The sequence below is a fragment of the Bactrocera neohumeralis genome, chromosome 6 (assembly GCF_024586455.1).
Source record: "Bactrocera neohumeralis isolate Rockhampton chromosome 6, APGP_CSIRO_Bneo_wtdbg2-racon-allhic-juicebox.fasta_v2, whole genome shotgun sequence".
Classification (NCBI taxonomy): domain Eukaryota; kingdom Metazoa; phylum Arthropoda; class Insecta; order Diptera; family Tephritidae; genus Bactrocera; species Bactrocera neohumeralis.
The window spans coordinates 2,490,715-2,512,544 of NC_065923.1; the positions used below are offsets into that span (position 1 = coordinate 2,490,715).

Genomic DNA, 21,830 nt, shown 5'->3' on the forward strand with positions numbered 1-21,830 from the left:
TTTGTTCCCATATATTTTCTTACTTTGTGAGTTATATATTGAAAGGTAAAGAGAGATTTTTATAGTGATTTTTTTCCCACCATATCTATTTTTAATTTCTTTACTAAATTTGACATTTCTATTTGTCTCGCTTGAAGATTTATCTTATAAATATGTAAAATTATTGGATATATTTATTAATTTTGTATATAAATACTTAAACTTTCCTCAAGATAAATATTATTTGAGTATACAAATGTTTAAACTTGGTAATATTTGTATACCTTTTATTATGCAATTTGTAGAACGTACTGTTAAACAAACTATATTCGAAGTCAAACTATTGTACTACAAAACAGTAAACTGTATGTAAGACATTCTATTATTTTATTGTAGGAACAACTGCAATATAGACACCCTGACTCATACCAGCATACCAACAATGAACAATGCCAAACTCTTTTAAGTTCAGGACAAATTAACAGCCAACACAAAATCCTATTGTATACTAAATGGCACACAAAACTAACAAATTTGCTTATATGAGTGACCAAGTTAATAAGACCCACTAGGAAAATTATGCAAAAATTATATTTTGGGATTGATTCAAGTATGCTTTTGTAATATTACTTTTTCAATTTATCTTCCCACTTGCCTTTAGATATAAAATTAGTTGTTGATACCGATGAATTTGGATGTTAGTGATATAAGTATCCATGCTTATAATTTTTACTCAGCTTTGCTTAAATTTTTTAGCGCCCATAATATATGTCCGTTCGAAGGACGAAACTGAATGTTAGATGACCTCAATTGACCATTGAAGAAAAGTCTCCCGACTTTGGAAAAATTCCTTTTTTTATTCAACTTGAAGAGAACTTTCAATGATTTCAGCGTCCTCGATGCTCATTTCCCCTCGTTCAAATTTAGCCAACCACTTCTTAACGGCTGATTTCTCTGGTGCAGAGTCCAAATAATGGTAATCAACATTTTTTCCCCAAAAACCAATGATTAATTAACACATGAAGGTTGCACCTAACTAAAAATCAACTGGATTTAATTATGGTATCGACATCCATTCAAATTATTATATACATATTAGGGCAGCCAAGATGAAAAACCAATAAATCTTAGTTTTGCTCGTCGTTAGTTGATCTTAGTTTTCAAGAGTGTACTCAGATCAAATAAACACTTTGTATTTATTTATTTACTCATATAAAAAATATTCATAAATTCAAAATTAAATAAATAAATAATTCGGGTTAGTTATTTATTAGTAGTTATATATCATTTTAAACTCGTTCTCGTTTAAAATAAAACTTCGAGTGCTTCTGCTTTTCTACCGGTCCACAACTTATATTGGCGATATGCACCACATATAAACCCTGAATAATACAAAAACAATGTAAAAATGCAAAAAATAAAATTTCAAAACAGTAAAAGTGGCAAACTAGAAACAATGCCACATCGTAAAACTGACTACCAACAGCCACTGACTAACTGGTGGCAAGAACGTGTTATGCGCTTGCAGCAGATTTGCTGGCTTAGTATGGCGGCTGATTGTTGGTAAAAATAGTTGCAGAAGAGATAATAGTGTGGGAAAAAGCTCAATAAATGGCTAAGGAAAACAGAAAAATCAACTGTATGTGTGTTATAAAATTCTGAACTCAAAGGAGTTGTTAATACTGCATAGTTGTGGTGTTATTTTATGAGATAGACGGTAAATTTCTATGCAATTTTCAACTTTTCACAATAAAACGCCCTTATTTGCAATGCACAAGTGGCTGCCAAACGGCGCTATATGCCCTGAATGCCGAAAAAATATAGAAAAATATAAATGTATGTATGTAGCTTGCAACTGCAAGTGTGTGTAAGTGTGTCTTTCTACAAAACTAACAGCAGAGTCTAGTCAACTTTGTGGTCTGCGACTTTATTATGGCAAAAAGTCCGAGCGCTGCACAAAGTGGACACAACAGTCACATAGAAATATAATATCTGTATATATATGTATACATTTATGTATATATGCATATGTATGTGTCTGCTTGCACCAATATTCCATTTGCATGCATTTCACTGGCTCTTATCCGCCATAATCCTGCATGAGTAATGGGCACATGCACATTTTTCCATATTCAGCAGGAGTCAGTGATCACATACTAGTTCACACACACAGACATTTATTTGTATGTAAATGGCACATTTGAAGGCGTGGAGGCAATATGCAAGCACTTGATTACACAAGGTGATATTGACCCTGGTCATGAGCCGTTGACATGGCATAGACCTACTAAATCCCTTCATAATGCCACATTTAAGCATAAAATTTACTATTTTCCGCTCAATGTTGCAATCAAACTAAACATAGTTTCATATTTTTATTGCATAAGCACACAATGCAACATTGTTAAGCAAAAATAAATTCGTATTTCCTAATAAACGCCTTAGCATATTTGCCATAGTCTGGCGTCTAATAGTTGCCATAAGTCGCTTAGGTCGTCTGTTGCATTGAGGCAGAAAATTTATATTCACACCTATTGAGTACTTAAGTGGGAGTGAAATTCTGAGTTCGTAATTTATTAAGGGGAAACCATGATTTTGAAGAGGTGAATAACTACGACTTTGCATACAAAATAGCTCAATTTTGCGATTTCACATAATAATTCGAGTACTTATCACTTTTCTCTTTAAAATACTTTTTTTGTTCTTTCTTAAGATTTTTGTAGAGCGGCTTAATGAAATCCTTTGGCCTGCATAGGAATCGAAATGCTGTTCAGCCAATGCGCGTCCCATCAATGAAAACAAATAAAAACCGGAAGGGGCCAAGTCTGGTGAATGCTACGGGCAGAGTAGCAGCTACCAGCCCAGTAATTTGATTGTATCCTGAACCGATTTTGCTTTGTTTGCAGGCTCAGGTTCAAATGATCATTTATTTTCTGTATCGATTAAGTGTTTCGCCATGTTCTAGAAGTTCCTGATCCCAGCAAACACAGAGCATTGCTTTCTTACCGAATCGAACTGTTTACATATAAAATTTTGTATTTGCAACTCAAAAGCCTTTTCTTCACAGAATATGACTTATGATAGAAATAATGTATAATTTTGAACTTTTGGGGGGGAACCGTGGATCCGCCCTGCCCATTTTCCACAGTTTTCGATCTTTCCCATAGCTTTCAAACGGTCTGAAATGGTTTGTTATACAACATTTAACATGGCTGCCATTTACTTTTGACTCGAAGTGTCATCTTCATTCAATATTGCTTGCAGTTCGGCAGTTAGGTAAGGTAGATTAGTCTGGCAGGCTAGTAAGCCATGCATAGACCAGTTATAATCCTCAGCGATACCAGATGGAGTACCATACGTAGTCCAGGAATAGCAGTCAACCTTTGAAGTCATTAAGTTTTATATTCCCCTCTGGTTCATCACACCTCATGCTAACTTTTTATGTTTAAAATATCAATTTGGGTTGAAAATTCCCAGAGCTATGATAACAAAAAAATTAAATCGCCATAAAAAAGTATCGCACTTTATTTGTAAAAAGAACTTTCCAATACATTTAATACACACAAAGTCATAAATACCCACATTCATAATTCCTTGGCTTAATCCAATTCAACACAATAAAGCCTCGAACGTGAGCAGCGCGCATTCAACAGGTTGCTGTGAGCACATGTGGTATCCTCAGTCGCTCCACTGTACAAAATTATATACAAACGCGCACGTATCTACATATGTATATGTAAACACATATTTATATGTACACTTGTTCATTACTATGATTGGATGTTGCATGGGGGGGTAGACTTGCCTATTGGGGAATCACTTTCGCCCTCAGCCATGTGAAAGTAATGCCAACGGATTTAATTAAAAGCTCTGCAATCACAATGTAATAAATAATTAAAATGGGTGGTAGGGAAGGGCAGAGCTCGAGTAGAACCAAGCGTTTCATAAGCTCTAAGTTTATCAATTATACATTCAGTCTTGTGAGATGAAATTTACTAAATGATTATTTATAAAAATTTTCGTTCTTAAGGATTTTAGAGAGATATTTCCAAAAGCTACCACATTACGTGGTTGGAAGGTAAGATTGTATTGCTTGATTTGAAAGTTTTTAAATACATATATATCGGGGTTTCCAACAAGAATGATCGCAATTTGTCGATTCCAAGCCGTTCTCAAGAATTTGAACTGTCTCCAACCACAACCTGGCGGATTTTGAGAATGGTTTTGGGCTTGCATCCATATGAAATGGTTCTCATTCAAGAACTGCAGCCATTGGACCTTCGCAAACGTCGTGAATTTGCAGGTATTGCTTTGGAACAACTTCAAAACGATAAAGATTTTTTAAGAAAATCATCGTCTCCGATGAAGATCTCCTTCTTCTGAGTGGTGCGGTAAATAAACAATACTGTCGATTCTAGTGCGAAGAAAATCCACAAATCATAAATTGACAGTTTGATATGATTTTTGGTCTGGTGGAATTATCGGTCCGTACTTCTTCCGAAATGAAGCTGGTGACACCGTTATTGTCAATGTAGAGCGGATGAAAACCAACTTTTTATGATCTTGATCAACAATTTCATTGGTTTAGGAAATGTGGGTGAAAATTATGATGGAGGGGAAGGGCACATATCCCATTTTCTATGTATATCGTAAACTTCACATATTTAAGCTTTGTGTGTTCTTGAAATATATTATAGTTTCCTATGGAATAAGGGCGTGAGTCTCTTTTTTCAAACTCAGTAGTTCATGTGCTGATAAACACGTGGCTGCCTGCATGCTTTGTCGGATAATTTAAGGCATACTTTACAATATCCTCTTAATTTACCTTGTTCAGGATATAAGAAATTAAGTTTGTCAAGAAGCTTGTAATATTCAAAAAGAAATGTTGGAGACCCTAAAAAAAATAGTTTTAAATGATCAGCATGATCAACTGAGTCGACAACGTTCTTGAGATATCGACTTGAAATTTAGCTAATGTCTTTTTCTCCCTAAGAAGCTGCTCATTGTCGGTCTCGCCGATATCAAACTAATATAGCGAATAGCTGCCCTACAAGCTAAATGATCAAAATCAGGCCCTTGATTGGTAAACTTTTTTTTTTGACGGAGTTATTGTCCAAGGGCAACTGTACAACGTTTGAAATTATTTTATGGAAGCTTTTGTATTTGTAAAGGGTATTATTGCTTTGGTTTAAATGTTTCTGCTCGTTTTCAGTTGAAAACAAACGTTAGCTGAAACAAGTAAGGAAGGGCTAAGTTCGGGTGTCACCGAACATTTTATACTCTCGCATGATAAAGTGATAATCGAGATTTCATTATACGTCATTTACATATTTTTCAAATACCGTATTTTTGTAAAGTTTTATTCCGCTATCATCATTGGTTCCTAATGTACATATGTATATACTCGTATTATACAGAAAAGGCATCAGATGGAATTCAAAATAGCGTTATATTGGAAGAAGGCGTGGTTGTGAACCGATTTCACCCATATTTCGTACATGTCATCAGGGTGTTAAGAAAATATTATATACCGAATTTCATTGAAATCGGTCAAGTAGTTCCTGAGATATGGTTTTTGGTCCATAAGTGGGCGACGCCACACCCATTTTCAATTTTTAAAAAAAGTCTGGGTGCAGCTTCCTTCTGCAATTTCTTCCGTAAAATGTAGTGTTTCTGACGTTTTTTGTTAGTCCGTTAACGCACTTTTAGTGATTTTCAACATAACCTTTGTATTGGAGGTGGGCGTGGGTATTATCCGATTTCTTCCATTTTTGAACTGTATATGGCAATGCCTGAAGGAAACGACTCTGTAGAGGTTGGTTGACATAGCTATTGTAGTTTCTGAGATATGTACAAAAAACTTAGTAGGGGGCGGGACCACGCCCACTTTTCCAAAAAAAATACGTCCAAATATGCCCCTCCCTAATGCGATCCTTTGAGCCAAATTTCACTTTAATATCTTTATTAATGGCTTAGTTATGACACTTTATAGGTTTTCGGTTTTCGCCATTTTGTGGGCGTGGCAGTGGGCCGATTTTGCCCATCTTCGAACTTAATGGAGCCAAGAAATACGTGTACCAAGTTTCATCATGATATCTCAATTTTTACTCAAGTTACAGCTTGCACGGACGGACGGACAGACAGACATCCGGATTTCGACTCTACTCGTCACCCTGATCACTTTGGTATATATAACCCTATATCTGACTCTTTTAGTTTTAGGACTTACAAACAACCGTTATGTGAACAAAACTATAATACTCTCTTTAGCAGCATTGTTGCGAGAGTATAAAAAAATATAATATTAAACGCAATCACATGCGCCTATGGTGTAAAAAATGTCACATAAGTAATGAGATTGATATTGTCATATCAAAGGATATGGGCTCCCGTATAAATACCGACGACTTTTTTGTCTACGCTTAATTGTTATGTGAGGGCAGAGCAAAAAAGCTACTGGGACAGAATATACGCGCTTATGGTACAAACAAATATTTACTTATATTACCTTATTTACCTCCATATATGAATGCAGACGACAGCTGGCAACACGTGACGCGTCAAGTAAGTGGCTCAATAATGTGGAATCCGCAAAGGTTAGCGCTTGGCCGTTACGAAAAAGCGCAATCGGAGAGGAAGAAAAACTGCAGTTGATAGGGAATGCGATCGCTGGGCAGCGCGGAGTTGGATGCAGTGAAAATCCAATTTCCAGTTGCCATTTATGGTATTTGTGAATGCATTGATTGAACCGGGCAGTTGCGCGCGCGCTGCAGATGACTTTGATAAGGGACGATTGCGGCGCAGTGTGAACATCCTATAGATTGTATGGCGCGTTGTTGTTGTTTTACTTCTCTAAAGTGTTAAAGCTCTTAATGCATTGCGTTTATAATAATACATAACAGCGTTGGCAGGCGATGCATTGTGGTATTTAATGCTTGTAGTTACTTGCAACGCAGAATCAGCACGCCAGACGAGACGCAGACACCCGACGCTGCACTGGACACGAGGCTGTAAGGACAGGCAATGCGTGAAATGAAAAAGTAGCAGCGTGAAATCGGATCAACAACAATAATCAACCGGCGGCAACAATAACTTAAAGTGATTGCATTAAGTGGGCTGTGGGGGGATGTTATGAAACAAAGGAAAAATCAAAAACAAAAAAGATAATGTAAACCCTATCGACATCAGTTGAGAAAACATTAACGTTGCTTTTGTTGGCATTACGTCCATCCATTGCTTGGCATGCTGTTGAAAAAGGCGCCCGTTAACAAACAATTCCTGCAACTGCGCTCCACGGCAATGTCGCATTTCAGTTATATAACAAAAACAAATGAGGCCAAAAGCAAACAAAGAAATTTTCTCGGAAACAAAGAGGCCATAATAACCATGACTGTGGAGAACAATAGCGGACATGCGACTGAATGCAACATTTGGAAAATGAAGGGGCCGACAACTGCAACGCATTTACGCAACGAAATTATACAGTAGCAGCAACTAAAGCCGGTCACATCTATATCTATCACGCAATGAGTCAACGGAATCTGTGGAGCAAAAGCCTTTAAGGAAAGAAAATAACTTTCTGTGAAACTGAAAATAGGAAATAGGCTGGAGGAGAATGTTAGTCGTTGAGCGAAACTGTGTTCCACTTTGAACGATTTGTTAGTGGATCTGTAAAATGTCAGGATCTCCAAAGAGTATGCTGCTATCATACATATATAGTAAAGTGGTTTAACTATCTAGTTTCTTATCATTTGAGAATCGTGGAATTACCAGAAAATATTATATGTGATATACTTATATATAGTTAATACACTCAAGTTGAGTCGAGTTAACCGGACGAACATGGACAAATTTCCGTTTGGCAGTATATACGAGAACTAGTTCCTAGGTTTTTGAGATATTTACTAAGAAGCTGTTCATTTATCAGCTCTTTTATATAAGAAGGTATTTTCACAAAACTTGACACAGATTACTAGGCAATGCAGCCCTACGTTCTCCGAACCCATATTTCAGATTGGACCAGTATACATAGCGTATAGCTGACATACATATTCCTTTATGATATAAGAAATGCACCTATGAAAGGTAAAAGAGCTTCGGTGCCCACGCAGAGGAAGCTTTTGTAAAAGATTATCTAAATATTTTAAGGGAGTCTTTCAGCGAATGAAGGGTAAGGTGGTTTCTGGAGTGTTGATATTTGGTATGAACTTATGATTCTCGATGTGCTTATTACAGTATGAAAGTAAAAATATATGGCAACTCTATCCGTTCAACTCAAGTGCTGAAGATTTTTAGATTTCGCACTCATACCTTCTTCATTTGGAAGGGCTCTTCTTACGATATTCCTCGAACAAAAATCCAAAACACCGTGATTACTTTCAATTTCTACGTCATTTAGCTGAGCGAATTGAGTACATTGGCGGCAATTGTTCCATCGACTTAGCAAAACCGCTAAGCCGAAAATATATCAACACCTATGTTGCGCAAAACTGCATAAAACCCAGACATGCCACATACAGGGTCGGTGTAAGTTGCCCAACAACTGGACCATTTGGCAGACAACAAAGAGAGAACTCCACAACCGCAACATGCAATAGATGCGAAGACAACTTACCGGACCATGTATGCAGTTAGGTACTCCCACCACCACAGTAACATGTGCCTAAGCGTTTGAATGCCGATGTCCCGTTTCACAACACGGCCTACAATGCTTCTAGTAATGGCATAAATTTGTCTCTTGCACATTTGTCGCGTCATTCATTGTTGCTCGTTCGCTTAGCACGGTCATAACACCAAAATACAGTTAAGTCTGCGCACGCAAGCAATCACATACAAGTGTTATGCAGCACACCAAAGCCTCACTCATTGACTTTTACTATCCCCTTTCGGAGGATAACGTGCGGTACGCTCGGCCTTTTTGCCGCGCAAACACGCCGGCGATAAGTGAAAATCTAATCAATGAAGTGCTTGCCTCCGTTACACCAACACACACTCACACACAGTCTTTAAAGCTACAAGCATCAGCTTTTGTTCTGCTCTGTGACGCTGACAGCGATGTCGACGCCCACGTCAACGCTTCAACACTGCCGCCGAGCAGTAATAGACGCTGACGACTTTGTTTACACGCCGCGCTCTCAGTTGACTTTTGCTTTGTGTTTGTTTGGCTTTGCTTTTGCTTTTGACTGTGCTTTTGCTGGTGACTACTTCAATTTATTGCCTCATTGTAATTTCACTCTCGCCGTTCACCAACTTTTACGCACAACAACTTGTATGAATGCCAACACAGGGGCGGTTCAGAGATAGTACTGCGCCAGTTGCAAAAAAGTCTGTAAAGAATATTTGGTAGATATAGTGGACTTTTGCACGAGATAGACACAAGTGATCAGGATGACGAGACGAGTTGAAATCCGGGTGGCTAGCCGTTCGTGCAAGCGATAACTTCAGTAAAAATTAAGCTAATTTGATGAAAATTCGTACATCTGTTCTTTGACACCCGAGGAAGTTTGGACGCAATCGGCTCATTGCCATGTCCATAAAGTGCCATAATAAAGATACAAACGATATCTGTGTGGCAAAAATTTTTTAGAAGTGGGCGTTACTCCTACCTCTAAAGTACTCAAGCTAATTCAGCGATTCTGAGATAAAGTCGTTTTGCTGCTTCTTCTTATATTTCGAAAATTGATAAAATGAAATGGTTTTTTATACCACGCTCACTCCCCATAAAACGGTTATGTTGAAAACTATTAAAAGTGTGATAACAGACTGAATAAACATGCCACAGGCATTGAATATCAGTTTAGATATAGTATTCTAAATCTTCTGAAAATTATTTATATTTATTCACACGATATTTCAAAATTCTTAATTAATTTTTCAAAATCTACATATGTCCTTCCCCACAGAGTAGTTCTTATTGGCATCAAAACACTTGTCCCAATGTGTTTTTTTTTTCAATCCTCGAAACAGTTGTTAAAGTTTGAGTTTGCTGAATAGCTAGGAGTCACATGGAGCCAAATCAGACGAATTCGGTGGTTGCGGCACTATGATTTGGCAAAAAAACTCACGAAGAACCAACGCGGTATGCGACGGTGCATTATCGTGGTGCAAAAACCAAGAGTTGTCGGTCAAATAGTATTCGTTTTTGACACATACTTCGATAATCGGAGTAAACTGTTAACATGACCTTGATTTTTAATCTACTTTGACGTGGTTTTTTTCGGCCTCGGCTCACCTTTGGCACGATATTCCTCAGCATAGATCCAAGACTTATCGTCAGTAATAAGCCATTTCATGACATCCTGGTAGTCGTAAAGCATTGTTTCACAGACGATGTTTCTCGAAAAAATTTAGTGATTTTGGAACCCATTATTCTTTCACTTTTCTTAGGCCCAAATGATTTTTCAAAATGGCTTTCAGTGATCCTTCCGATATTCCAACGATGCCAGTACGATCTCTGGCTGTCAATCGTCGATTCTCAAGCACCAATTCTTGCGCTCTCGACCCTATTTGAATAACTTGTACCAAACAAAAACACCTGTTTGCGACAAACAATTATCACCGAAGGATTTTCGCCTCGAATTTAAATTAAAAAGTCTTACTATTTTTTGTACTCAGTAGTATTTCCGATTCCTAAAACGTAGGTTCAACATTTGTGAAGTTCTTGGCTCTTAAGATTGAAGTTTTTTAAAAGGGATATTAGATTAGATCGAAGTTTGAGGAAATTTGAGAAAAAAAGTTGAAGAAGAAAAAGTTTATCTGTGCTACTATCCTATATAATTCAGAGATCAAATCTCAGGTAAATGTATTCAAGACATATCAAATATTCTTAAACTTCGATGATATCGAAGTTCAAGGAACGAAAAAGCAAGAGAACTCATGAACTCGCCCTTAAATTCACCCACAAAATGTTAGATAGAAGGCAAAAACCAAAGTATACATTAGTGGCAAGAAAGTGTGGCAACTACACACCCACCGAGCCACTACTCACTCACTCAGCCAGAATGTAACAAAGTTGTGACAGGCGCATAAGCGACGAATGAACAGTCAACTGAGCAACTGTCGTGCCGAACGCCGGCAGCAGCCTTCGAACAAGAAAATATGCCGACAAACGGAACACCACCAGACAGACAATGGGCCAAGCGAGGCGCCACCAATAAACTTTTGCAGTCAACACACGCGAAGCGCCGGGTGTGAGCAGCGATGGAGAGCCCATTCATTGTTCAGCCAATTTGCAAATCATTGTCAGCATTGTTGCCATTGTTTCTGCACTTACGGTCGTTGTCAATGTAATATCGTATGTTTGTTGTTGTTTGTGGGGAAAATGCCGGTCGTAATGCCGTGGTTCCATTCAGCTAACGTCATAAATAGTTGACATAACGAACCTGACGGCGTCGCTGTTGACGTTGACGACGACAACGACGATGACGGCGACAACGCTAACGACTGAGTGGGGCAGCGCAGCTGATGTTGTTGTAGTCTACGCGGATGTTAGCTGTGCGAATGTGCGGCCGTTCTTGCCGTTATGACTGTTGGTGTCGTCAACATAATGTTGTCGTACTTGATCGTCTATTGTTTACGCGCTGTGTGTGACTGCTTGGCGAAGGACTGAAAGGATGCGCAAGCATAAATACATACACACATGCACACTTAAATATACATATGAATGAATATTGAAATGTGGCAAGCGTGCATAAATGAGCGAATTGTTGTCGTGATGCTCATAATCGCTGATAACGCAACGCGAAAGCTTGTAATGTGCAAACTTGCTTGCTGCTTGTTGGCGACTTCCGTCAGTTGGCAGGAAATGACGTACTGCAGACGAATATTGTGTGGGTGTAGATGTATTTGTATATGTGCGCTTGCATACATTAAAGCGGAGAAAGAATTGTGGGGGAGCAAGAGCTGATAACAGATACTTTATATGTTGATGAAGTTCGCCCAGGCGAAGGCGATTTCATTAACCCTTGTAAATCAGTAAGGGTACTTTTTGTATGCAGAAGTTGTTTGGAAGAAACAAGGATTCGGTACTTTGTATATAATTTGAGAATGAAAACTTGTGGTAGGTATTAGAGATTATTACAATTTGAACCCGTAAAACAAGTTTGAGAGTTCGCCTCCCAATTGATTTATGAAATATAAATTTGTTATTTTTTTTTATTCCAAGCAAGGAATTAGCAGTATACAATTCATGTATCAAGTGCGTACATTACTACTTCGATTCTCATTTTTTAATTATAGGGATTCAATAGAGGAGTTCAAGTCTCGTTAAAGCTATTAACAGTACTATTGCTTCCTCTTTTGCACTGCGAAAAGCACGGGAGTCGCCTGGAGCTATAAAAATAATTAACGGAAGTTAATTGGCATTCTGACGAGGTCTAGTTGACATATTTTTTGGGTTTAGAAAATTAATTCTAAATTCTCATGTTTATTGTGGGATCTGGATTCCATTACATATATGTATGTAGTTTACATTACAGGAGGAAAGTTTAGGTTAGTTAATTTCCGGACAATTTCAATGCACTATTATTAGGTGTTTCTTGTTTTGACATCAGAAACATTGATAGAATCTACGTTTAGAGCTCTTTTCAACGATGCTATAGCGGATCTTGACAACTCAAATAGTATGGCTCGATTAGAGATATTTTCCATTCTGCATTATTATTGGCGATTGTGCTGTTTCGAAATGATTACTATTTCTTCCAAAATTACTTTCTTCAATATATAAATTTTTCCAACTGTTTTCGAAGTACTGACCAATGATAACTTTTTCGAAAATATGTTAATACCCTGAACAGGCTACATCAAGTTTACTTGAAATTTTGTAATATCCAGAAGGGAAAGTCGGAGACCCTAGAAAATATTTATATAACAAAATATATAAAATAATAATCGGCGTGACGAGTTGAGTCGACTTAGCTATGTCAGTATATCTTTTTCTATATCCGCGGTATATAGTACTCAAATTTTGAGATATCGATCTGAAACTTTACACAGGCGGTTTTTTCTACAAGAAGCAGCTCAGGAGTCGGAAACGCCAATATCAGACCACTATGTGTAGTACAATCTTAACGATTGATATCAAGTTTTTATATGGTAAACTTTTATTTGTTTCGTTTCGACTCACGGGTAGATTTAGTATAAAAACTGAAAATTATTTCGTAAACAATATGGCATACCAAGATTATAGTGCTTAATCCCAAATTTTTAAGGAATAATTAAGGTTACATTGACCACTGTATTTTGTGATGTCAAAAAAGAACAGAAAATTCTCGAAAGAATTAAAAAATCGTTATATCTCTGGTTATAAAAAGACACAAGATGCGTAAAAATATTTGCTACAGCAATATGGGTTAAACATTATGATAATAATATAAACGCTTCACGTGGCGCCAATATTGCTAATGACACTGCAGCGGGTCTATCACAGTTTTTAATAAGCCAAGCAGAAGAATTCGCGCCGTAATGCAATTTTTGTCGCATTGCCAATGAGACATAATACAGACATACTTAACTACATACATACATACATACATATAATAAAAAGGGAAAAATCATTCCCTCATGTGGATAGTGAAAACGCCGTGTCACAGTTAACGTCTGCGACACCGAGAAGAGCAGCGCCGTTGCTGCGCGCAGAACGCCAACTCATGCCGGCTGCTGAGCTGTTGGTCGCAGCCATCAGGCCAGTCAAGCTACTTCACTCTCACTTAACTTTGCCGGCTCGCTGGAGGCGCAGCACACAAAAAACAAAAACAATTTGCTTGTTTGTTGATATCACCATAGCGGACAGTTGGCTTTGTTTGCATTTCTCTTTGTTTTTGTATTCACACATTTGCTTTTTGCCTTTGCACGTTAGAAGCTTTAAGTGTTTTGGCTCGCTGTTTTTGTCGGCGATTCTCTGCCTACAAGTCACACACAAGAGTGCGCCGCCGAACCGACTATGACTTGTGCTGTGTCTCAGCGCCAGCCTCTGTCACCCACATAAGCAAACAGAAGAAACACTAGCGAATATCTATGTATATTCAAAAGCTTCGCTTCAATACCTTGTTGCTGTCGAGGAACTCACTATGAACCACTTGACTGGTGGCTGGCTGGCCTGCACTGCTGCTTGGCGCTATGAGCTTCTGCGCCCACGTTGCTGCTGCGCCGTCGACGCTGCTGTCTCTTAGCTGCTCCGTCGCTTGGTCACACTCAGCGCGTCTGTGTGTGTGTTTGCGTGTAGTTGGCGGCGGCTCTGTGCCATTGCTGCTTGACTTTGGCTTTTGCTCTGTCTCGGTGGTTCGTCGCTTTTTGCCGGGGGCTTCCTCGCTTTGCGGCCTGTTGTGTGTGTGCTTCTTTCATGCTTTTTGCCCTCGCTTCGTTGACTTTGTTGTCGCCACTACTGCCTGCTCGTTGCCTTTCGCCACTGACGGCGCTGCTATCATTGCTTCTGCCTCTGCTGCTGCCACTGCTGTTGCGGCTGCCTCGGCCTGTTTGGCAGCTGACTTGTGCTTGTGTGTTTTACTGCTTTACTGTTTTGCTGTTTTCTGTTTTGCTTTGGGGTATCATCGTTGTGGCCGTGCACGGCCTGCTTCAGTCTGTCGTTTGACGTGCACAGAGGCGGCATTGAAGCGGCATTGAAGCGGAGTAGCAAGTGTGATTCTACACGATTCGCTAGCGAACGGCATACAAGCGTGCGTTTCCCACTCGTAAACGTTATACTCGTTGCCATTGGCATCGCTCGGCGAATGTGAGCCAGACCAAAAGCAACAATAACAAAAAAGTGATGAAGAAGACGCAAACAAACCCGGAGTAGTGATTGGCAAAGTTGGAATCGACAACAAAAAAGTGTTTAAAAATAAAACGAATAGCTGATGCTGTGTATGAAATTCCATTATTGATAAAAAAGGCGCGCGAATTTCGGTTCGTTGACGTTTTTTGCTGTCATATGGTGCTATGCTGCAGTGAAGGTGGGTGATGGAAGCTGTCAGTATAATGCGATAATGCCGAAAGTGTGTGAATTAATAATATTGAAATCAACAAAAAAGTTGTAGTTGTGCACACATGTGTAGTTATTTATGTATGTGGCGCGAAAAAAGTAAACACAAGTTACTATTGCATGAAGAAGTGTGAATTTTTTACGAAAAAGCACATGCAAGAGCAAAAAATTTAAAAATTAAATGTAATTAATCTAAATGTTTGCATCGAAATCAAAGCAAACGTTGTAAGCGTTAAAAAATATAAATATCGTTTATTGTTTTAAGTGAATATTCGAAATTTTTTTGTGATCCTAATGAATGAAAAAAGATGAAAAGTGAAAAAATATCGTTTTTATTGCCTTTCGACATTTTTCCATGCTCTTAATGAATCAAAAAAAAAAATTAAAAATTTGAAAAGTTTGTGTTTTTAATTTTATGTTACTCAAAAGCCTGGAAAACTAAAATTAAAATATTAAAAAATACAAAAACAATTGATGAGTTGTAAAAAGGAATTAAAATAAAAAGTTTAACTTTCGCTGACTGTGATAAAAAATTCGTGTACATTGAATTATTTTTTTGAAATATTTTTGAATGCGGCACTCAAATCATGAAAGATAACAGCTTTGGGATTATAACAAAATTAAGCGCATCAGTGATCAAATTCTTATTGGAAAAATTGTTTTTTAGAAACTGTTTCATAACTATATTTTTACATTAAAAAAGTTCGGAAAGAGTACGATTGTTATAATAACTGAAAAATTATATATAAACTTACGATTGATATATGTATTACAAATCAAAGCTGTTCATAAGTAATAATCGTTTTTGTACAATTAGTTTAGATTTTTTTGTTGTATATAACGAGATTATTAAAATAAAATGGTACGAAAGTTTTTTATACTAACAAAATAACCAAACATGTCTGTTCCGATCTTTGTAGGAGTTTTTTCATTCATTTCAATAATAGTTATACCCTGAGCAGGGTATAAATGTATGTATATATATACATAAATATACATATATACATATGTATACATGTATATACTGTATACCATAAAGTTTGCCACGAAGTGTGTGACACCCAGAAGTAAAAGTCCGATTGTATGTATATAAATGATCAGCATGACTAGCTGAGTCGATTTAGCCACGCCCGTTAATCCCTTTGTATATACGCGAAGTAAACCTCATCTGAAAATTTGCACACTCCCATTTCTCACCAAGAAGATGCTCATTTGTCGGAACCGCCAGTATCAGACAATTATAGAATATAGCTGTCAGACAAACTGACTAATCAAATTTAAGACCTTGTAAGGACAACTTTTATATTTGGCAAGGCATCTTCACGAGACTCGACATAGATTATTATGTACCACATCGTAACGATCTCCGAAAATATTGTTCAGATCTGACCACCGAACCACAGTTAACCTGTATTCTTGTTTTTTAACCTTATTATCTTGCAACATGTTGCTACAGAGTATAATCGAAGAACTGTCACGCTCACAAAATGCCTTTAACAGAAAACGTATAAAGGCCACTAATCAGCAGGAAAGATTTTGGTAAGAGTGGGCGTAGCCCCGCCTTCTAATAGGTTCAATGTAAATATCTCCTAGATCCCTATTGACACTGCAAAAATAGTTGACATCGAAAGATAACCCCGTCCACTCCCGATATAACGGTACTGTTCAAAACTATTACAAGTGCTATAAATCAATAACTAAATACGACAGAGGCATAAAATTTTACACCCCCGATGGTATGAAAGGGCTTTATGGGAGCATGGGGCAAAATTGCAAGATGAGCGTGGCACCGCCCATTATTATTTAAAATCACATATTTAGAGACCCGAACGACCGATTTTAACTAAATTTGGTACATGAGATTTTGTCACAGTTCGAAAATAGACGAACTTCGACAACAACCTCGCCTACTTCCATAGCTCATTTTTAATTCCAATTGGTGTGTCTGTGTGCAAGAAATGGATTGAAACGGGTCAATACTTCCACGAGCCCTCATATACCTAATATAAAGGTTTTCGAACTTCCGATTAACTTTATTCCGCATATATCGACCAACATGTGAGCATGTTTTACTCATAACAGTGTATCTTTCTAAATCCATCGCTCGATTCGAGGCAAAAGTGTGACATTTAAGGAAGAAATGTTGAGATGAGATGAGTCTATCTCATTTTCTGCTGTTTCTTTACACATTTGGTTTGGTTGATGAATCACTTCCTGTTCGAATATAAGGTCATTTTATTATTAAACAGCTGAATTCTAGTTTGTGCAACTACTTTCGAGCTAAAAAATCATAATCCCAAAAGTGTTTGGAATCCCCCAGGAATGAAATTCTGCTTGTTGTACTGGCAGTATTTGTTGTGTTCTTAAAAAATGTAGAGGTGACAGATTCTGAGAAGAATACATATCCTTGACACTAGTATTTATATTTCTTTTACTGAACTCCAATATGTCAAGCAATAATTTTCTGGAAATATAAGGTTTGTCATAAAAAATTTACGAGGTGAATGTATGGGAAGTAAACCAAAACTGGAACATGGAGCTTTTTGGTTATTTCCAAAAACTTCATATATTAACTTGGATTGAATTGATATTGAGAAACTTTTCATTATTTCGTAAGGGAAATGTGTTGAAGGTTAGGTCGAACTAAAAATTATTTTAAGTGATACTCAGAGATCCGAAACGAACTTTTCAATCTTCGAGGTAGTGCGATAATATACTTAAGTTAAATTAAATTTATTAAAATGGTGTAAACTAATGAATATGTACATATACTTATAAAGGAAGAGTTGATAATACGAATAATTAAACAACAAAGTCTAGTGGAAATAATAAATTAAGAGCATACATTTATTTTCATAGGTCAGGTGACGCTTGCCCTCGTCAAATTGTGAAAATACAAAAACAAAGAAATTAAATAAGAAATTTTAAATCGAAAATTGTGTACCGTAAATGTAAAGGTTTGGAATTAGAAAAAATAATAGCAGCAACGAGCAGAAGTTGTCACTTACACATCTATATATATTTATGTGTGCTTCGAATACTTTCAAATAAATAGTGCAAATCAGCAGAGCAACAACAACAAAAGTCACAGCACATGTGACACATTTGGAATTACTGTGACAAACAACAAAAATTGGATTAAAACAACATAACCGAAATAAAAGGTATGTACATTTATGTAAAAAATGAAGGAATGCAACTAAACTTTAGAAGCTTGGTATTTAAATACATATAAATACGTGTTAGACATACACAGTAAGGTTTAGTAAGCATAAGTATAAGTAAGATACACGTGATGATGGTATTTTCCTGACAGCGGGACTCATTTCTTTGAAAAAGTACAAACAAACATATGCACTAAAGTTTAATTAGGTTGTCACTCTAAGAAGTTTCCATAGATCTTCATAGTTTTTTTTATTAAATTCACAATACATTGGTTTTCTCAAAGTAATGAATACTCGGCAAATTTTTACAGGGTGCGCCTTATATATTTTCTCTACCGTAGCGTAGGGATTATATTTACTTGCAAGTCAGAAAAAAGTGTTTTTGGTGAATTTTCTTTGAATAGTAATTTTATTTAATAGATAAATAAAAAAAAATGTTCTGTTACAGATGTTAATGCACTTTTATAATTTGTGATTCATTAAGGTAAATTAGGATTACCTCCGATCTCCAGTAGGACCTCGAAAAAAAGTGTCTGGAGCACAAAAAATTTTGCTTAAAATTATCTCGAATCGAAAAACCAAAAAATTTAAGATTACCAGGGTTGCAAATAATAGGTTACAAATTTTTTTTTTTTTTTTTTTCAATCCCAAATTAAGAAAAAATTTAGTCCCGCATACCGGATTAAGAAAGAAAAAAATTTAATTCCACAAAAAGGATTTTAAATTTTAATCACAGCTAGAGCATTGAAAAAGAAATTTATACCAATCATTGAATTAAGATTTAAGCAATTTTTCATTATAAACATTTTTTTCGAGTTTGTATACTTCTTTCAAACATCTTGGATAAAAAATTAGTACGGTATTAAATATGAAAATCTATTTTTTAGAAATATCGTATATATGTATATTGATTAAAGATTCTTTTTAAGAACTAAATTTTTAATTTTTAAATCAAAGTTCTTGAAGGAAGGTCGTGTGAAAATTTCAAGCCAAATTGAAGAAATGTTTCTTTACATCTCTTAAAACAGGATTTCAATAGAACACATTTCGAGTTTTAAGAGCCGATTACACTAAGAAAAATACTATATTTTCGAGGCCATTTTCCGGTCAACTTAAAGTTTTCTTAGGGTATTCCTAAAAATACATATGTATGTACATAAGATATAAGCAAACAAAAAATTTGAAATTCAATGCCCTTAAACGCTACTATTTGGTTAAAATTTTTAGATTTCCTGAGTCAACCGATTAGTTATTAAAAAAAGGTGACATCCCCTATATAATTGAATATATAATGTTACAACATACTTATATTAAAGCGAAGCTAAAAAATTCAAAGTTTACCAAATATTGGGCACTGAACATGGGTTAGCTTTTAAATGTCACGGCGGAAAACTCTGCGACCTTCACATGCATTTATGTTTTGCTTAGCACGACAATTTATGGATAACAAATTGTGCAAATATCTTTATAAAAGAATTCCTAAATATGTTTATTTGATAAATAGTTGTAATGCAATCAGCTGCTAAACTGCTGTTTCTATGCACGTTTGTATATGTGTGTGTGTAGTTCCGCCACCGAATCATGCAACCTTAGCAGGCGCTACTGTGCAATCCGCATAGATATGCTGTTCTTATTGCTTTTGTTGTTGTGCGCTTATCGCTCCCAAGTATCTGCATAATAATTTAGTTTAGATTGAAATCTGGCGCTCAAGCGCACTTACCCAGCCTTTTTTCTGCTCTTTTGGTTCGTCTTCTCTGCTTCTAGTTGACTTTGTTGTAGGGTAGTATGAAGTTATTGTTGTTATTGTTATTTATTAACAAATATTTGCTTATCTAGTTTTGATTATTCTTTGTAGGCTTCTTTTTGATTTCCGTCTCTAAGGTCTGCTTTGTAAATTACTAAGTTTTCTATTTTATATCTTTCGGCGTGTTTCTGCGCTTCACTGCTGCGGCGCAAGTTTATTGTGGCTTCGCGTAAGCTATTCATTTTTTCCTTATCAAATTAGCATATTTTATTTGCATTCTCAATTTGTTTAGTCGTTTAAACAAATGTATTTATGGGCATAGTTGAGTGCTTGTATGTATGTTTGCATGTAAGCTTTGCTTTGTATTGGCTTTTGTATAGGTTTTTGGAAAGAATGTCTACATACATATCTGCTTGATTTTGTCATTGCTGCACGAACAGGTTTTGCTGAACCAGGCCGTTGGCGAAGCTTGTGGAAAAATTGTAAGGGCATTTGTTTTGAGCGTTGACTAAAATTGTCGTAAAGAAAACTAATTAGGGCCATGGCATGTCGCTGATAAAAAATAGTCTACTTTCGTAATCAACTGTATTGGACTTCATAATTAATCACAAAGTGTATTATTATGCAAAATGATTTGTGAGTTATTGTTTGCTTGGGAGAAATGAAGCGGGAGCATTTATTTATAATATTGAGAAATTTTCCTTAACGCATTGGTGTTATATGCACACGAATCTTATTTTGTGCTAAAAAAAATTCACATACGTATATTAGAGTGTTTTTTTTTTAAACTATTAATTTTTTTCAATCCCATCATGAAATTTCCTTAGAAATACCTTAAAAAAATTCCCTATGAAAATTCCATACAGCCTTACTTAAAAAGCCGAATATCTCCAGAAGTATTAATGATAGCGACTTTGACCGCTTACCTTTATTGTAACAAATATGTAACATTTCCTACAAGTTTGTCATTTAAATTTTTTATATAGTTCTTGTCTTTTACGAGATATACACAAAAAAATGCAATTTCGTGGAAAAATCAGGTTTAGAGCCCCGTCCTACCTCGCCGGTGTGAGTTTCGACTTTGTCGCAATAGGCACTTTTGTAGAGTGTTCAATTCTGAGGAATATGTGTCTAAAGTCAAAGCGATGCCATAAAATGCCTCTGAGCTATAGTAATTTAAAGAAAAAAAATCACGATTGACGTGTATTTTCAGTAGAAAATTTTTACATGCCTTAGTCCAGTCCTTCAAAAAAACACCCAAACGTACATATATGTATGTATGTGGTTTAACACATATTTTACAATATTTCACTTTCATTTGCCATAGTTGGCAACTCTACTCCAATATATATTTACACTCTTGCAACCTGTTGCTACAGAGTATTATAGTTTTGTTTACCTAATGGTTGTACGATGATATCCAGTTGACTGTCTGTCTGTCCGTCCGTCCGTGCAAGCTGTAACTTAAGTAAAAATTGGTTTGTGGGTTCCTGAGTACAAAAAAAATCAAAGTTCGTAATCGAACCACTGCCACGCCCACAAATCGCCATTAACCGAAAACATATAAACACTGTAATTTGGCACAGGGGATTGCCGTGGCAAGGGGTACCTGTGGGTAAATTTTTTTGAAAAGTGAGCGTGACCACGTTCTCTTATATGTTTAATGTTCATACATATTTCCTAAACCTCCAACAACCAAATTTGCTAAGCTCGAATATTATAAGAGCCCCTACCGAAAACCTCTGTGAAAATGGATGAAATCGGAGAATAACCTCGCTCACTCCCCATGTAACGGTACAGTTCAAAACTAGTAAAAGCGCAATAAATCCGTAATTAATCAAGCCAGAGACATTAAATTTTACCTTCGAGATGGTATGGGAGAGCTTTATGAGAGCCGGTGTGAAAATTGGACAATGGGCGTGGCACCACTCACTTTTTGGTGAAATCCCATATATCGAAACCCGAC

The 21,830-nt window shown here is 36.5% G+C and overlaps 1 protein-coding gene across 3 annotated transcripts in view; it reads left to right on the forward strand.

The window, feature by feature from the left end:
* Positions 1 to 14,572: 14,572 nt before the first annotated feature.
* LOC126762490 (collagen alpha-1(XVIII) chain) overlaps positions 14,573 to 21,830 on the forward strand; it is a 420,330-nt gene continuing 413,072 nt past the window's right edge. For all 3 annotated transcript variants that reach the window (XM_050479265.1, XM_050479270.1, XM_050479271.1), the window contains exons 1-2: positions 14,573 to 14,927; positions 17,816 to 18,120. The gene's annotated coding sequence lies outside the window, so the exon portion shown is untranslated. The remainder of the gene's footprint in view (positions 14,928 to 17,815; positions 18,121 to 21,830) is intronic.